The 16,657-nt window shown below is 41.3% G+C and overlaps 1 long non-coding RNA gene across 2 annotated transcripts in view; it reads left to right on the forward strand.

Annotated features, from left to right (window-relative positions):
* Positions 1–15,943, forward strand: part of LOC146601001 (uncharacterized) — an 18,301-nt gene extending 2,358 nt beyond the window's left edge. The window contains exons 2-3 of one of the 2 annotated variants that reach the window (XR_014896967.1): positions 4,752–4,927; positions 12,215–15,943. This is a non-coding gene — a long non-coding RNA (uncharacterized LOC146601001). The remainder of the gene's footprint in view (positions 1–4,751; positions 4,928–12,214) is intronic. The other variant, XR_014896966.1, reaches the window with a different exon arrangement.
* Positions 15,944–16,657: the final 714 nt, after the last annotated feature.

Here is a 16,657-nt window from a genome sequence, read left to right on the forward strand (position 1 = left end):
GCAGGGACGCGGGCCGGGCCCGGCTGCCCGCGGAGCCGCCGCCACCGCCCGCGGCCGCCCTGGCGGGGCGAAGCCCTCGGTGCCGTTCTCTGTTGCCTCAGTTTTGCGGAGATCCCTGGGGGCAGAAATGTGATACCGGTCGCCCCTTTCTCTTTCTAGCGGCTCCGCAGGATATTTGTTACAGAGGGATTACCCACTCTGCTAGGAGTAAATATGAGTTTACAGCATGACTTTGAAAAAAAAGAGGGAAAAATATTTTTCTGAATTTCCCGATCACTTATCCTGCCAAAGTATTTATTTATTTATTTTTAAAAGGTCTGTCTGGCAGTTACTCGTTCTGCACCGTCGGGGCGGCTCGCCGGCCGGCGCTCACCGTGCCCCGCGTCGAAACGGGGAAGCCGCGAAGCGCGGGCGCCCCGACCCGCCCCACGCGCGTCCCCGCAGCGCCCGGGGGCAGCCCTGCCTCCCGGCTCCGCAGCCCGGGGGCGGCTCCGCAGCCTCGCCGGCTCCGCGGCCGAAGGGCAGGAGGGAAGGTGCTGCGGGGCCTGCGACAACCGCCGCTGCCGCGAAAAGCGGCGTTTCCTAAACCACAGCCGACGGCGGGGCTGCCTCTGCCGCTCGCATCGGGGTGTGTGTGAGGGCAGGCTGCGGGACCGCGCGGCACAAGAGGGATGGCGATTTTTTTTTCCTCTCTTTTCCCCCCTCTTTGGAAATGTGGTGCGAATAGCAGCTCGGTGTGGCTCCCGGGCCTGGAGGCGCGGAGGAGGTGGTGGGTCACGCAAGGCCAAACCCTTCTCGCCGGCTGGCCCCTGGCCCCAAGTCTGTGGTTGCACGATTAAGGCATTTTTAAAATCGACTTGCGAAATCCGGAAATTAGGACATTTCCCACCAAATCTATAGAGCCTGCCTCCCGTGGAGAAATGAAGCTCTTTATGCCCCCTCGCCTCTTCTCCCTCTCCCCACCCCGGAAAATAAATATGACATTGACTTCGGTAGGAGCTTTGCCAACGATTTCAGGATATGTCTTTATGCAGCAGTAAGCTGTTGAAGATTAAGTAGTTAGGAGATTTTTTAATGAACTTTTTAAAATGAGTATGGCCTCCTCAAAGCGCAGCAGCCAACAGTTCTGTCCAAGGGGGCTCAAGATTGTCCTCAGCTTCTTTGTTTGACAAAGAAGGCACTTAAACTTTTAGTCTCAGAGCTGTGTTTTATACTTTACCATCTGCCTTTTAAATAAACCTTTATATCTCATTTCCTTATCTCACTGAGTAGCCTCTTACTGATAACTGTTCTATCACCTTTGGGTTACTTTCTCTCGTTAGGAGGCTTTAAGAACAGTAAAGAAAGGCAACCAGCATTCATAGACTGTAGGCAAAGAAACTTTCTTCTTGGCTAATGAACTCATTAACTGCTAGAAAGAGCTGAAAAACAAGAGAGAAAAGCCTTCCTAGTTTTGCCTCTGATGTGATCATAACTAAAAGATTAAATTGATTTCTGACTGAGTTCACACAAAGGCAATATTCACAGACAGGGGAAAGAGCCGAGAACAGAGGAAACCAAACATTAAGAATCTGAAGGAAATGATGGTCAAAGAAGGTGAAGAGACTTCAAAATGTGTGGCTTTGCCTAGACAGTGACCACATCTACGGGTGGAAGTGGATGTGCAGCATTCCACAAATTTTTGCATTGTAGAGGAGTATTTGACTATTAGTTGGGCTGTAGGACTCTTACCAACAGGTGAGGACAAGGTCTGGTGGATAGGCAGCCACTGCAGTGCTACAGCAATAAGTGCATAGATACTGAAACAGCTGCACTGCCCCAAGGGGGATGCAGTCACACCTGTAGATCATTTAAGCCTACTTTTTTTTCAGTTTCAAGAAGTGTAAAAATTGCAGAGACCTGCTTTTGTGTTGAATAAGCATAAAAAGAAATAGCAAGCAAGGGAGATGCAGTATTTATAGATATTTCTCAGTGACGCCTTTTAATGGCTGTCGTTGAGTTGCACCTCTGCAAATCTATTCATCTCACTGTTCTGTTTTCCCACTCCGGTGGAACACTATTGCGTTTTTAGGCTAATCATTGAAAATTCCATGTCCCTTTGCAGTATGTCACCCCATTCTCTGCTTTCCGTGCCCATGAATGCACCCTCCCGGGGACCTCAGTCAACAGGTGCTGCATGTTTGCGCTGTCCTCACATTAAATGCGTGAAATGCTCTCCCTGCCAACTGTCACAACTTCATAGGTGACAGTGGAAAAACAGGAATACCTCCCTAGGTTATGCCAAATTAAGCTTCTAAGCCTGTGCAGCGTGGTGATAATGAGGAAGCTTGAGCAGCACCCAAAAGAAGATGGGCTGCGGACAAGGATGAGCCATGCAGTTGAGAGCCTCACCCTTAATTCTTTCCACTGTTGTTGCCAGCTTCCTATGTGAGCTCAGGCACTCTAGACAATTAATTCAATTAACAAGAGGTGTAAATTAAAAATGACTGCAAACTGTATTGAACTTCAATTTGCATGCTCTTATTCACAACAGAAGTGGCCTCAATTTGATTTAAATGAATTCACTTTCAAAATGAAATAACACTAAATTGGTTAAAAGCAGCTTTAACTTTTGAATGTATGTCTACATAGAATTGCTTGTGGTTTAACTAATCCCCTTCAAAAATTAGCTCTATTAATTTTCCTGGGCATTTCCATCTAAACTGGCTTGCTTTGTCTCCTTATTTTAGCCTGCTATCAGTAAAACAGAAATAGTAATCGCCCACTAACATTTTTAGGTCATTGTGTTGAAGGGGCTTGATAATTGCAGCATTTTGACTGATATTCAGTGTACATGTTATGCAAAAAACAGGTCTTGATTTCCTACATGTGCAAAATTTTGCCCTGGTAGTATTTTACAAGCTCTGTATACAGCTGTACATGACCACACAAGGCATACAGCAGTGGAGAATTAGGGCCTCTTTGTACATTTTAAACTTTCACTGAACATCTCCTTGACTTTGGCTCTGTGTTTTCTTCAAAGACGACCGGCCAAGATTTAAGAACACTCTAACTTTAGTCGTCTAAATGAACAGCTTCAGTGATGTTAATGGGAGCTAGGGCACTTTCTTTATTAATGGAAATCAGGTCATTTAACTATCAAACACAAATGTACTGAACCTCGTCTCCCAGTTTTCTGCACAACACCAGCTACGAACTTCTATCTATTTTAGAGGTAGCTCTACTAAAATTGATAGAGCTATAGTAAGGATAAAATTTTCCAATTATAAGGGAAATAGAGTTGTAGAAATGAGCACATAAGCAGGCTTTCTCACTGAAAGTCATTTCTGTTTAAATGAATTTTCAAAATGGCATAGCATGGTTTGACTAGTGCATGCAGTTAGTAATTATGGAAAAACTAGATAAACACATCAGGTATTGAAAATGGAGAGCTTGTAGAATTTTTTTCATCAAAACTTGTTGAGTTTTGGACTAAAGGAATTCTTTTCTTCCCTCTTTCTTTTCCTTCTTTTCTACTTCTGCTTTCTGCAACATTTTTATTTATTTCTTAAATGTTCTCACTCCAAATGGAACTTCTTTTGTCCTTTTCAGTTCACAAAAACTGTAGAATTGTCATTATTTGAGTTTCATTGTTTAAAAAAAAAACAAAAAAACAAACAAAAATTTTCCAGAGGGTTAGGAAGGAACCAGTTTCCAGTGAGCACTAAGGAAACAACAGTGATGTTAACTGAGCTTTTTTTTTTTTTTTTTTTTTTTTTTTTTTTTTTTTTTTTTTTTTTTTTTGCAAGAAAATACTGTATTACTTTCAGGCTTCACATCTAGCTGCTAATAAAAAAATTACATCATCTACTTCTCTACAAATACTCCTATATATGGACTATAGCTATAATAAGAATAAGCAATTCTAGCTAGATATTCCGGCTAGATACATGGTATTTTAATTCACTTCCTCAGTAACAGTAGTCATTGTTGGCACTTGGAAGTGACTGTGAAAATACGGATCCCTGTAAAACTAAGTAAATATGAGGACACACTACACATCTGTTTGTCAGTAGAAGAAGTTACAATCTATAGAAAAAGAAAAATATCAATGAAAACATCTTCCAAATCTATGCTAGAAAACATTTAAGACCAAAATGAGTACTCAAAGGAAATAAGCAGGCATAGGTTCGGTAAAGAGCCAGAGTTTTCTACCGCAGAAGAATCTGGATGAGGATCTTAAGCTGAAAAGGTAATCTGTTTTTCCCCAAACCGAAAGTTTTAATTATTGCCATGAATGTAAAGGAGAGGTGCACAGTTATTTTAAACTGCCATAATCTCCCTTTTGTCAATCACTACATCTTCCTAGGGAGAGAAATTACTTTCTTCATCTTGGTTATGTTCACATCAGTCCTATGTCTTGCAACTGCCTGTACTTAAACAAATATTTCTGTGATTCTTTAGTTAGTATCATACTTAATCCTGCCAAGCTTAATCATGAAGGCCTGTGCTGACTGCATATAACTTTTGCCTCAATAAAGAAATTGAAGAGCTCTCTGTAGAGCTGGCCCTAATTCCAATTTTCTTCTCACTTTTTAAATAAAAGGAGGCTGTCAAGGTATTTTTGATTTATGGAGATAAACATATTTTCCATCCTTCAAGATATTTTATTGCTTTAGTACTATTTTAGTTTTAAATCTTTGTGATTAATTTTATTCTGTATATCCTTTGTTTGTATGAGGCTGAAAATAAATATGGTGTTTATATTACAGGAAAAAGAGATAAGACTTGCTCGTTGAGAGGAAAGCTCTATATCACTGAAGCTCGGGGAATTTTGTCAGACTTTATCAGTGACTTTAAACGTATTCACTATTCTTTGTGGTGCAAGATCTGCAAAGTGTCTACAGACTGAAGCCTTTCCAGAATATTAAATACTTTCTCTTGCTTGGTAAGTTGTTCTACTGCGTGATTCCTTTTTTCATGGAGTATGTTAACTAAACAATAGTTAAGATACTATTAGTGAGAGAATGCTTTGGTTTTGGTACTTATATTTTCTACATGACTTTTGGTTCTTATTTTGAAACAAAAAGAGGTTTCATTTTTGGCCTCCACCACATCCCATTTGCTGGACTCCTTGTCCAGTACCAGTCCCAGTGTAGGACTCCTTGAGACAGCCAACACCATGTCCTTGAGCCTGCAATGACTTTGGAACCACAGCACATGAATGCTTCCACTTCCAAAACACCATAAACTCCCCAAGTATTTCTTTCCCTGGTGTAAAGGATATAATAGACACTCTCAGTTTATATTTGTTTCCCTCAGCCCCTATCTTAGTCCTTGTTGCTTTGCTTTTCACCATGGATTTTTATTTTTTCTTAACCAAAGAATTTAACTTCCTTTTTTGAGCCTAACCTCAAGTCTCTGAATCTTTCTCTTCTGACTGATTGTTTGGTTCGTTACCTCCTCTATCCATCTCTAGGTGAAGCCTTAGGTGATCTTAAGGGCAGAGGCTAACAGAACTTGCTTTGTGGTAATAGCTTGTCTCTAGGTAGGGTAGCTTCTTATATTGTATCTCTTTTTGGTAGGCTCTCCTTCTTCCTACATCCCTCTCTTATCTTTCCCTTTGCGCAGCCAATGCTGAATGCTTCTTCATTCATCCCTAACACTCTTGTTTTCTCTGCTTTTCTGATGAGGTGATAGTGTCAGTTCTTCCTGTCATAGTAAGAATGGTTTATAACGCTGGTGACTTCTCTTTTGCTTAGACACAAAGGCTGAATCTGGCCTGGCTGAGTCTGGCTATTGGGTCTTCCTCCAAAAGCATAGAATCAAATGGCTTTTCTACTAGATAAACAAAACTTTTGTTCAGGCTTCTGTCTGGCATCCCAAACCTCCAGTCAGAGCTTCTGGACCATTAGAAAAGCTGCTCAGTTCATCTTTCTGGTTGATGGCTCTGGCCACATCACTCATGTCACTCACTCTGGCTCTTCACTTCTACTCTACCTGAAGTTCCCTGTCTTGGCCACCTTGATAGATCTATAGACCTGCCTCACCCCTGTCTTTTCTCACACTGTATTATCTCCTCACCTCTTCCTCTAATCCACAAAGCCAGACTTGTCTGCCTTCCCTCTTCTGGTGCATGTAAAGTGTAGTTGTAGCATTTGTGATGGGTCTTCCAGATGACACTGAGATGGAGGAGGTTGTGCAGGGCTTCAAAAGGCAAAGGGTCTGGACGATTGTCTGTATCACACACTCAGATGCACACTACTTATTTTCCAGGCTCAGTAGATGCACCCCAGTACAGACTATCTCTAGTATTTTTCAGATTATATTAAAGTAGAATTGTAGTATATCTTCTGTCTTACCTTTATATTGTTACTCTGGGTAAGCATAGGCTCTGTAAAACCAGATGCTCCTCGAGCTACTTGGCATGTCCATGTCTGTGAGTAGACCTCTGACCTTCAGGTCTCTCTTCCCATCAGCCTTGGAGCTCCTGAAGGCTGCAAGCCCCACACAGAGGCACTTCAGAATACTTAACTTTTTGTGTGAGGTGATATTTCAGAGCAGGGGCACTCAGGCCCAATTGTTTGTCCACCTCTGTGGGTGACTTGGGCTTGTGCAATCAGTGGGGATTTTTTGTCCCCTGACAGGGGAATTCCAGGCATTGGCTGTAGTGCAGTTGGGTCTGTCAGGGAGGTGAGAGGGATGAGCTCCAGAAACCTCCCTGCTGCTGTCCTGCCTGAGCTGTGGGTGGGAAGGGGGATTTGTGGGGAAGGCGGGTGCACGGGGATGTGGAGGTCCAGGTTTCCAAACATGGGGGAAGCATCTGAGATGATGAACTGGACAGGCAAGTCTTCCTGCTCTGAGAGTGAGCCTTAGCCATGAGAACAAAAGGAAAGTTCATTCAGGTACTGACTAAGGAGAGGGAGCAGTAATGGGTCAGCCAGAGCAAGTGCCATACCAGAGACTGCTGCTAAATACCTGCCTGCCTGAAAGAAGTTTTATCAGCCATGCAATGAGCACAAGGCACTTGGATGATCTACTTCTGAAGCCGAGTATCCAGTACAGTTCAGCTGCTCAGACACAGTTTCACATCATGTGCTGCTCTTGCTGTGATTTGGAAAAGGCCAAAATCCTTTGCTATATGAGTCCGTGGGCTTACTTGAGAAGTCCATTTGAATTCCATCACTCATGTGGTTTAAGTGATAAGTATTTCATTTGTTCCATATGATAAGATAGCATACATAATATCTATTTGGATTTTCACTACTAGTCTTCCAAACTGGCATTCTCCAGGAATCTTAACTATCTGTTCATTAAACTGATCTTAAATAAAACCACATTTATAAAGATAGAAAAGCAGCTAACAGACCAGATGCAAAATGGAAATGCCAGCAATGCTTTAAGGAGAAGTGTCTGAGGGAATTGATATCTGGGCCACTTATTTTTTCTGTATTGATCTTAAAATGGAAGTAAATGGACTACTGTGAGATGCTAAAGAGGGTATATAAGACTATTTAAAATTCAGAAGACCTGCCAACAGCATTGAGGACAGGACTGTGAGGGAAAGGAACATGGAAAGCTCAGAAAGCAGATTAAATTCAGGGAAAATAAACAAACCAGTTCACCTGGTAAAACACAGTTGTAAGGTGAAACAGGAGAAATAGGGAGCTGTTCTAGCGTACAGAGGATTGCTGGGTATTTCTAAGGTAGCAAGTCTATAAAACAGCTCATACAGCTTACTTGGTCAAATGGCTGTGCACTTATGGGGCAGGCCTATACAGATATTTGAGGAATAATCTTCCTGGTACAACCTATCACTATTACTTCAGTGTAGGAAGACGAGTATTTAGAGTGCTATGAAAGTTTAGAAAGACAGAGAACAGCAAAGACAGCTTTCCGTTGGGTGTTCCGTGTTATTCTCCCTTCCATTATTCTCAACAGTTTAAGGTTGCTCTTAATACTAAGAAAGCTTAATAACTGCTAGTGATGCAAGTGCTGCATTTGGCCCTTCATTTTTCTTCACGTACATAAGATTTATCCTTTCTACAGGCACTCACTGCCCAGAATCCCAGGGCCTCGGTACCAAAGCACACCTATGAAGTATGTCCAGGCCAGTAATGTTGCCATGTGACAAGAACAATTTATAAATGTATAAGCATACTGGAATGCCACCAAAACCTTAACTTCAGCATCCTCCTTCTGAGAGGACTGTTGTGCTGACAGAGGCAAACACTCATGGTGTGTATTAAATAGCTAAAGCAGTAGGTAAAGGGAAATACAGAGAACAGAAAGGAGATACAGGAGTTGAAGCAAAAAGTTTCAGACAGTATTTCTTTACAGGCCACATTCTTTTAATTCAGACGGCCTTTCAGAGGAGAGGAGATGCAGGTTTCTGCTGGACTTGCAAAGGTACCCAGAGACCCAGTGTGAGTCCTCACAAGCTCCCCTCCTTTCTGTCCCCAGGGCTGCTACATGAGAAGATTTTCTGCTGCAAGTCATAGTCTTTCAATTCAAAACATGCATTATGATTAGATGGTTTACATGCATCAGTGTCAGAATGAGAAATATATGTAGAGAAAAATGCTGTGTAGTAAGGGAACAGAATTTCATTGGTACAAATAGTAGTAGCGCAAACAACACCTGTCCACACACTTGGTGTTACTTGCTCCTTGCTTTCCCCCATTCATTCTGGCTGTCGAGAGTGTTTTCTTTCTCTCCAGCACCCCTCTTCTTTTTCACATGTGTGCCTGTGTGGAGCTCTCTTGATCCAGGCTATTAAGTGGGGGCAGATTTTAAGCCTGTCAGAAACAATGGAAGAACCTGTTGAATTAATTTTCAGGGTAGTCAGCGTTTCACTTTTGGGTTAGCCGGACTTCTGATGTTTTGCTGGGATTTCACGGATACTGACAAAATGACTAGGGAAGAGAGTCACAGAGTCATCTAAGGGAGAAAAGAAAACATCCAAACAGAACACATTCCATCACTTGCCTAGCTTTTAAAAATATCTTTTAATATTTATGCATATAACTTTACATCACACACAAAATCATAATGGAAGAGAAAACACATAACTCACATCCTTTTTCCTACATCATTACGGATTTTGTCCAATAAGGACATGCTGAAATACTTCTTGTAAGAGATATTATGACCCTGAGAGCAGAAGAGTGATAAACACTTGTTCTCAAAAATGTTGTAACTGATCTGCTGCTATTTTATACTTAAATAAGTCTGAACAGTCCATGGAATGTCTTAACCAAAGTCCCTGATAACTTGGTAACAGGAATTTTTTCACTGACTTTGGTATTAGTGCCCCTGCATAGTCTAGTCATTAATCACTTCATTAACCATTAAGTAATTAAATTAATGACTAGTGCTTAAAAAGATGCATTTTATTAATATACAGTAAGTCTGCTTTTGAGTATGGAAATAATTCATGTTGAAATATTTTTACTTGTATTTCTTTTAATAGTTCAAGCACTCTTACTAGACTTGAAATACTCAGACTTAGTGACTCCCACATAAAAATAAAGTATGAATGCAAAACTGCAAAATTCCAGTACCAAGGGTAAAAGTTTTGCAAACTGATCTAGTAATAATAAATGTAGACTTTTCTATGACCACTTAGTGCCATCTAATCACAGGTAGTTAGTTTCTTTCTCTTGACTTGGTTTTAATGTTAAAAAAAAATCACGTTTAATCTTGATTATCTAAGACCTCTGGGACCAGTACTAGCTCTTATCCTCTCTAGTTGAGCTCCTCAGAGACAGCATTGCAGAGTCACAAAATGACCAAGGAGTTTAACAGCTTCATTCTTTCCTTAGAAAGGCTGTTTTGGGGGCAGACCTAAGCAGGGGACTTGGAGTTTTTGCTCTGTCTATAAAATTATTAGGCTGCCAATGCTGTTGCGCAGGTGAGCAAAAATGGTGACTGTAGCCTGCTTGCTATATCTGAAATCCAATGTAAGGGTCTGGTGTTTGGGAGACAGCACTGTTAGGGGATGCAAGTGGAGCCCTCATCAGCTCCTGTGCATATCCTGGGTTAGTTAGGGAGGGCTCCTGACTCACTCTTGCGGAATAAGCCCTCGACCTCTTCTCAGCCTGCTAGTGAGAAGAAAATACACAGCCTCTGACTGAGACAAACAGCTCCAGGTCTCTTGGGGGAAGCACATTTTTCAAGAATTCTGTGTGAGGTGAAACACTTGGAATTTTTTTTTCCTTGTAAGGAGTGTCCCCTGTTCTGCTCTCCAGTTGGGCGACCCTGCAGTGGGTTACACCCAGAAAACGGGCTAATTGCTTGGAACTTGAAACTGAGGCCTGGAAAATATTTTTGTGTTTAAATCTGCACCTAATCAAATATCTACTGGCTCTGTGAGGAGCAGGAACGTAGAGGAGGCAAGGAGAACATTTCACACTAGTGGAAATGAAAGGCAATGTTTTGATTTGGTTGCTTTGCTGCCATTTAAATTCAGCTTACTAGGAGACCAGTTCAGCGAGAGGATACTTTTGAATGGATTTTGATTGCTTTGTGTATCAGTGTGTCTGTGTGAACACAGAGTTCACTCAGTGTTAAGTATTTACCTCTACTGCTCACAGACTGAGGAATCCAATTGTGTCTGGTGCTGCTTACCATGAAAAGTGTGTGGAGAGGATAGTAGAACTGAGACAAAACAGAAGTAGAATTAAGTGCAATTAATAAAACGTGGCAAATAAATAGTTAGTTACTTACCAAAAAGAAAACAGCCATACCTAGTCAGCGCTGTGACAATCCACTTATTCAGAGTATTCCAGATTTATGTTGACAAACTGGAGGGAATTCACATAAAAGTAACTCAAACCACTGTTGGTTTAAGGGCTGTTAAGGGGTGGTTTATGGGAAAGATTGAAACAGCTAGATAAGTCTGCCTGTCTAGGTACTTGCATAACAGTAATGAATGTGATATATTATACTGCATGGTGAAGGACTCAATAGAAGTTGAGGGATCCCATAACCACTTACACAGTTGTGGGCTGTAAACATGAAGAAAGGAAAAAAAGTAGGTAAGGATTGCTGAAGGAGCATAAGTGCTAAAATGAAAAGGAGGAAAGCTCATGCCAAACACTAGGAAATATTATCTCCTGTGAGAATTGTTAGGCTGTGGTCAGGAGTTATACAAAACCTCTCAGTTGAGTCATTTAAACCAGATTGTAAAAAACATCTAGAAAATATGCTCTGTTGGCACGGGAAGAACCTAAATCGGGAACAACCAGCCTATTCCCTGGTTTCCTTTCTCCCAAGGGCCTGTTACTGCTGGTATGGTAGATATTAATTGACTTAGCAAGAAGTAGAATAGAGATGGCTGGAGGCAAAGAGGGAAATTTTGGTACATCAGCTTTCTGCATCCTGGGAGCTTGATGTGGCCTCTCTTACGCACATGCAGTAACCTCTCTGACATGGACCGTCGCACTGACAGGCAGGAGTGAAGCACACTTTGTCCAGTAATAAGCTACTATGTCAACTCAGATCTGATCTTCTGTGTATCACTGGTCAAAGAAGTCTGCTCGGAAAAGAACTGCTCTAAGATACAATGGGACGAGCTGAGGGATCTGCAACAGCCACTCCTGTTTCAGCTGTGTTCATGGCCATTTGTGGCTGTGAAAGGGGAGAGTGAGGAAAGAGACTTGTGAAGACAAGTCACCTGTCTGCACTTACATATTTTCATTTCTCTCTGCTACCTTCACAAGTTTCCCAGATTTTCAGATAAGAAAAGCAGCAGTTTACTCCAAACTGTTGCTCCAACCGTTTGATGTTTCCTTCCTTTCCTGTATCAGTAGGGTAGGACTCACAGTGTCTCAGGAGGGAGCTCTATGGCAGTTGGAAGCAGTCTGTGAAAGAAGAAGAATTATGCTCTTGGAAGCTTAGGAGAAAGCTGTAAAGTGAAAGAAATTGTTGTCTGTTATATGGAGAATGCTGGTCTGACTTACATGCCCTGCTGAGGTCTGAGAAGGCTGGTAGTGTCCAGTTGAACCCATCACACACAACTAGCCACTAGTGTTTGCTTTCCCAAGGAGTCTTTTGCCTGTGGCTTTATCCCCATCAAAGCCATCAGCCTTGTTCATCTGGCTAAAACAAATTAAAAATATTGTCTCTAGCATAAATACTGTCTTTATTGTGAGGGAATATTTATGGTATCTATTGGGACTCAATCCTCAGTCTGTGTTTGTTGGAAAATCTTGGGTTTTTATTTTATTTACAGACAAAGGTCATCTATGCTGTGAAAGTGATGAACTCATTTCATCTACAGCACCCATCAATCCATCATGGCAAAATGGCCCCAAAGACCCAAAGAATTAAGCAGCTCATGAGTTTGAATGTATTACATATTCACAGTACTCCTTTGAACTGCAGAAATCTTGCGAAGAATATTCTTCATGTTCTTCAGATTGGCATGGGATGGGCTAATTACTAGATTTACAAGGAAATTTTGAAGTTTTGACTCTCGGCATTGCCTGGAGAAACCCTTATCTTTGAGTTGGGCTCCCAAAGACTGTCGACACATCATGGGGAGAGCAAAGTACTCTAGAACAGCAAGTCATGCTCTAGGTTGTGTAGTTGCATGTGTAGCAGACATAAATGATGCAGACATGGTGCTTAGCAGGCTACTAGGAAACACTGTGGATGTTTTCCAAGTCCCAGACATTTCTGGCTATCAGCTACTGACACAGGGCTGCTGTGGGACATATCTCTTTCCTGGAGGTAGACCCTGAAGCAGTCAGTGCTCCAGGTTTTCAGCAGTGCAGCCCACCTGATCATAGGTCAGGAGAGCTGGAGAGACTGGACCTGGCCCAGCAAGTGAAGGGAGACAAGGAGAGCACAAATCTGAGATAGAGAGCTGCTGCTGCTCAGCCCATGGTTGTGGGTGCATCTCTGGTGAAAGGAGGAGGGAGGATCCCACGAGCAAGAGCTGATCAAACAAAGTCAAGCATTAAACCCAGTTTCTCAGAGCAGTGCCATCAGCAAAACAGACCATAGGGCTGCTACCCTCAGCAGGCTATGACCCTTGTCAGCTTAACATAATTCTTTTTGCTTGGACAGTAGCCTAAATAGGACTCTCTGCCAGTCTACTCACATCCTAGAGTGAAATGGGAAAGATCTGTGGATTAGCGACATACTGCCTCATGCACAAACAACTTCTGTGCTAGAGAGACTGGCTCTTCTCTAAACAGTTGGACCTTCTAGTCTAAAGATCTCTTTTCTTGGCATGTATTACAGCAGGGAAGATCAATCTCAGCTGGATTCTCCTTGTTGTTAAGAATGTTTGGGTTGTAAGACACCAGGTGGTTCTTCACAAGATGTCCTCTGACAGGGTCTTCATACCTGAGGTATGTTAAATTTTGGCAAAAGATCATCCTTTCTCTCTCTGTCAAACGTTGTAGGTTGGATAGTAAAAAATGGACTCAGCTATTTTTAAATTGTAGCTGGGTCTGTGGTCTGTTTGCCTGATAATATATTTTTAGCAGAATATGATAGGTGTCCTTTTATGGAGGAGAGAAGGAGTAAAAACTCCAGTGAATAAATACATGTTTTTTGTTTTCATCACTCTCCTCCTGGACTCCTGCTGTTGAGTGACTGGAAAATTCAAACAGATTATTTTGGCAGTTCCAAAAATCTGTCATACAGATCTGAGATTTTTCCTTGTATTTGTCAATGTGTGAGTAAGCACAAGTATTACAGGAAACATGGAAATGTTTGGTCTTTAGAGAATGGCTGTGGAAAAAGACCTCTTACTGTTTAATAGCTAATGTTTAATAAAATAATTTTTGTATGTCCAAATTGCTGATTGTTCTAGTGAGGGTTAAATTCTGGTCAGAAGAGGTCCGATGAGTCCAATGTCCTCAGTTAGAACACTTTGAGAAGAGTCTTTTCTGTAGCCATTTCCTATTTCAGAACAATGAAGAATGAGAGATGTCCTTCTTGCTCCCTAAGGTGCAGTGATGTGTTTAGTACGATCTCTAGGATAGTGTCAAAAGGGAAAAAGGATCCAGGAGCAAGTCACTGGAGTACGAGGAAGCATCCTTGTCTGAGAGACACAACCTACTGCTTGATTATGAAGATCCAGCTAGAAGAGAAAAACAGAAGATGTCTCATACTTGCTGAAATGTTGAGGGTCATTATGGATATACTGGAGACTGGAGGAAGCCAGGAACCTGCTTAAAGTTCACCAGAAGTTTCTCTATAGTTTCTCTGTATGAAGTCTTCATTCAGAGGCAGGAGTCCAGCACAGCCTGTAGTTTGGAGGCTGTTGTCATGTTTTCTTCAGCAGTGCTGGCCCTCGAGCTGCTGCTGCACACCAAAGCACTGGCACTTGGGCTGTTTTGTCATAACACATTGTGCAAATTCTGATGTTCAGCTTTTCTCTTATCTGTGTTTTGTGTCATTTTCTGCTTTGCTGCTAGGTGCAGGTCTACTCCAATCTTCCTGTGAGGTAACTGCAGAGTGCTGCCGGCTGGTCTTTTACACGAGGTGAACAAAGCTACAGCCAAATTCTTCAGCTTGAACTATGGCCACATTTGTGTTAGGTCTGATGCGCTCATAATAAGATGTTTTTCCTCTGCCTGCTTTTTACGGGATACAAATTAGGACTTCAGCTTCATGCAGCTGTGTAATCTTAATCTAAATGGGGCTGAAGATAGCAAATTGACAAGACCTTTTCATTTTGTTTTACAAGGCGGCTAGCTGATGCCAGGAAGGACTGCTTATCAACATCAGTCATTACCCTGTTGATAGCTCTGGGCAGACTGCTCTAATTGGCCAGAACTGAATCAAGTAATCATGTTATGGAAAGCGTACGTAGCATTTATCTCAGTAGCACATCTGAATTACAGTAATATGAGTTCATGGCAAAATTCTCTCTGACTACATCAGAAGCAGGAGCAGAGATTGTCTGCTAGCACACATGCAACTGGACTTTATTGCACAATCTGCTGTTTTTAGGCAGGACAGTGAGGCTGTGTCATAAAAGTCATAAAATTATCCTCCAAGATCCTGCAGTTCAAATGCTGTTCAGACAAGTGAAGATAAGCCCATGTATGGTGTTTGTAGAACTGTTTTGCGTTGTTTTCCTGGTGTGACTTTCCCTTCAAAAAGTAGAAAAGCTTTAATAGGAATAAATAAAAGATACCATCCAAAAAGAGAATAATTACAGAGGCATCTTCTTTATACAAAATGATAGTTAAAAAAGAAATAGCTAAGAAAGAAAAGTAACAACAAAACACAAATCTGAGACTCAGTTTGCTCATTTTCTGCCTGGGGAATAGAGAACAAGAAGTTTATCATCAAAAATACTTGCATAATGCTGACTAATGTGTTAATGAATCCTATTTTTGCTAAATAGCTTAAGCATGTTAGATACTACATTGAAAAAAAAAAGAAAATGAATAGTTGGCTGAAATAGTCACCTGAGCTTCTTTTTTTCCATGGTAAATGTAAAATTTGTAATTTTTATTCAATGGAATGATTGAGGCTTGGGCCTATGTTAAGTTGCCACGAACAGCACAGACCAGGAGGAATAGAAATGATTTGCTTTGGACCTTTTCTCAAGTAGAATCAAACTGCCTGCTTGCCATGTGCCTGTAGCATACAGTGTAACAGCTAAATATTCATTGTAATCAAATTATAATCTGGATGAAGATACTGATCTGCAAAAGTTTACAGCTTCAGGAGGAGGACAACTATTACATCTTGGGGTTTATAAGTACAAATAAATATTTGAGCACTTTGTGCATTAATTTTATGTATTTATGATTGTTATCCTAGTTCACTGATGTCAAAATGGCCAAAATGTCACTCTTTGAAGGGTCCCTTGCACGTTAGCAGAACTGTGGACAGCATGCAAAATTTAACACATATGTAAGTCTTGCTCAATGCCTTTGTATGAAAATAAGACCGTATTTTACATAGGAAAAATAAAGTACAAAAGCCCTTATAGTGAGAGTTGTAAGAAAATCAATATTGAATACTTAAGCTCTGGATTTTCTGGGTTTTTTCACATTGTTGCCGACATTGATGTAATTCATTATTATGGGATTGCAAACCAATGCTGATGTATTTTTAGGTAGCATCTGCCCCCTTAAACTTTGTTGTATCTGAGAAAGGGGACAGAACACACTGGGAAGCAGAGAACAACATACACAGTAATACATGTATGTGTGTATTTAAAAGGTAAGCAACCTTTAATTAGATCACTGTCTCCTTTCTTGCAGGAACAATGCGTTTTAAATCATCAGGGGAGATCTACCTGCTTTTCAAAAGGGGACATTGGTGAGGTGGAGCAGATACTCCGCCAGCGCCTGCCCTGGGGGCTTCAAAGGGAGGTGGATTTGAAGTAGACACCCGAATTAGTTTATCTTCCTTCATATTGCAGCAGCTTCAGCATGAAATTCTTTAAATGTAGGTTATTTATTAGGGAAGACAGACTCTTCATAGAGATGAGGAAACATCCAGAGACAGGTTGGTGTGTGCAGGTACATGACCTTCAGAAAGAGATCCACTTTTGGGGGTCTTGAAAATTCTCCGTTTCTTTCAAGTTTTCTTCTTCCTCTTTTGCAATCATGCTAATACATAACATAAAAACTAAACAAAATCCAGAATGCAACATTTTTATTTCAGTTCTTCAGTAATAGAAATATTGTAGCCTATA

The sequence above is a fragment of the Rhea americana genome, unplaced genomic scaffold (assembly GCF_003343005.1).
Source record: "Rhea americana isolate MKP2758 unplaced genomic scaffold, rheAme1 scaffold_110, whole genome shotgun sequence".
NCBI classification, from domain to species: domain Eukaryota; kingdom Metazoa; phylum Chordata; class Aves; order Rheiformes; family Rheidae; genus Rhea; species Rhea americana.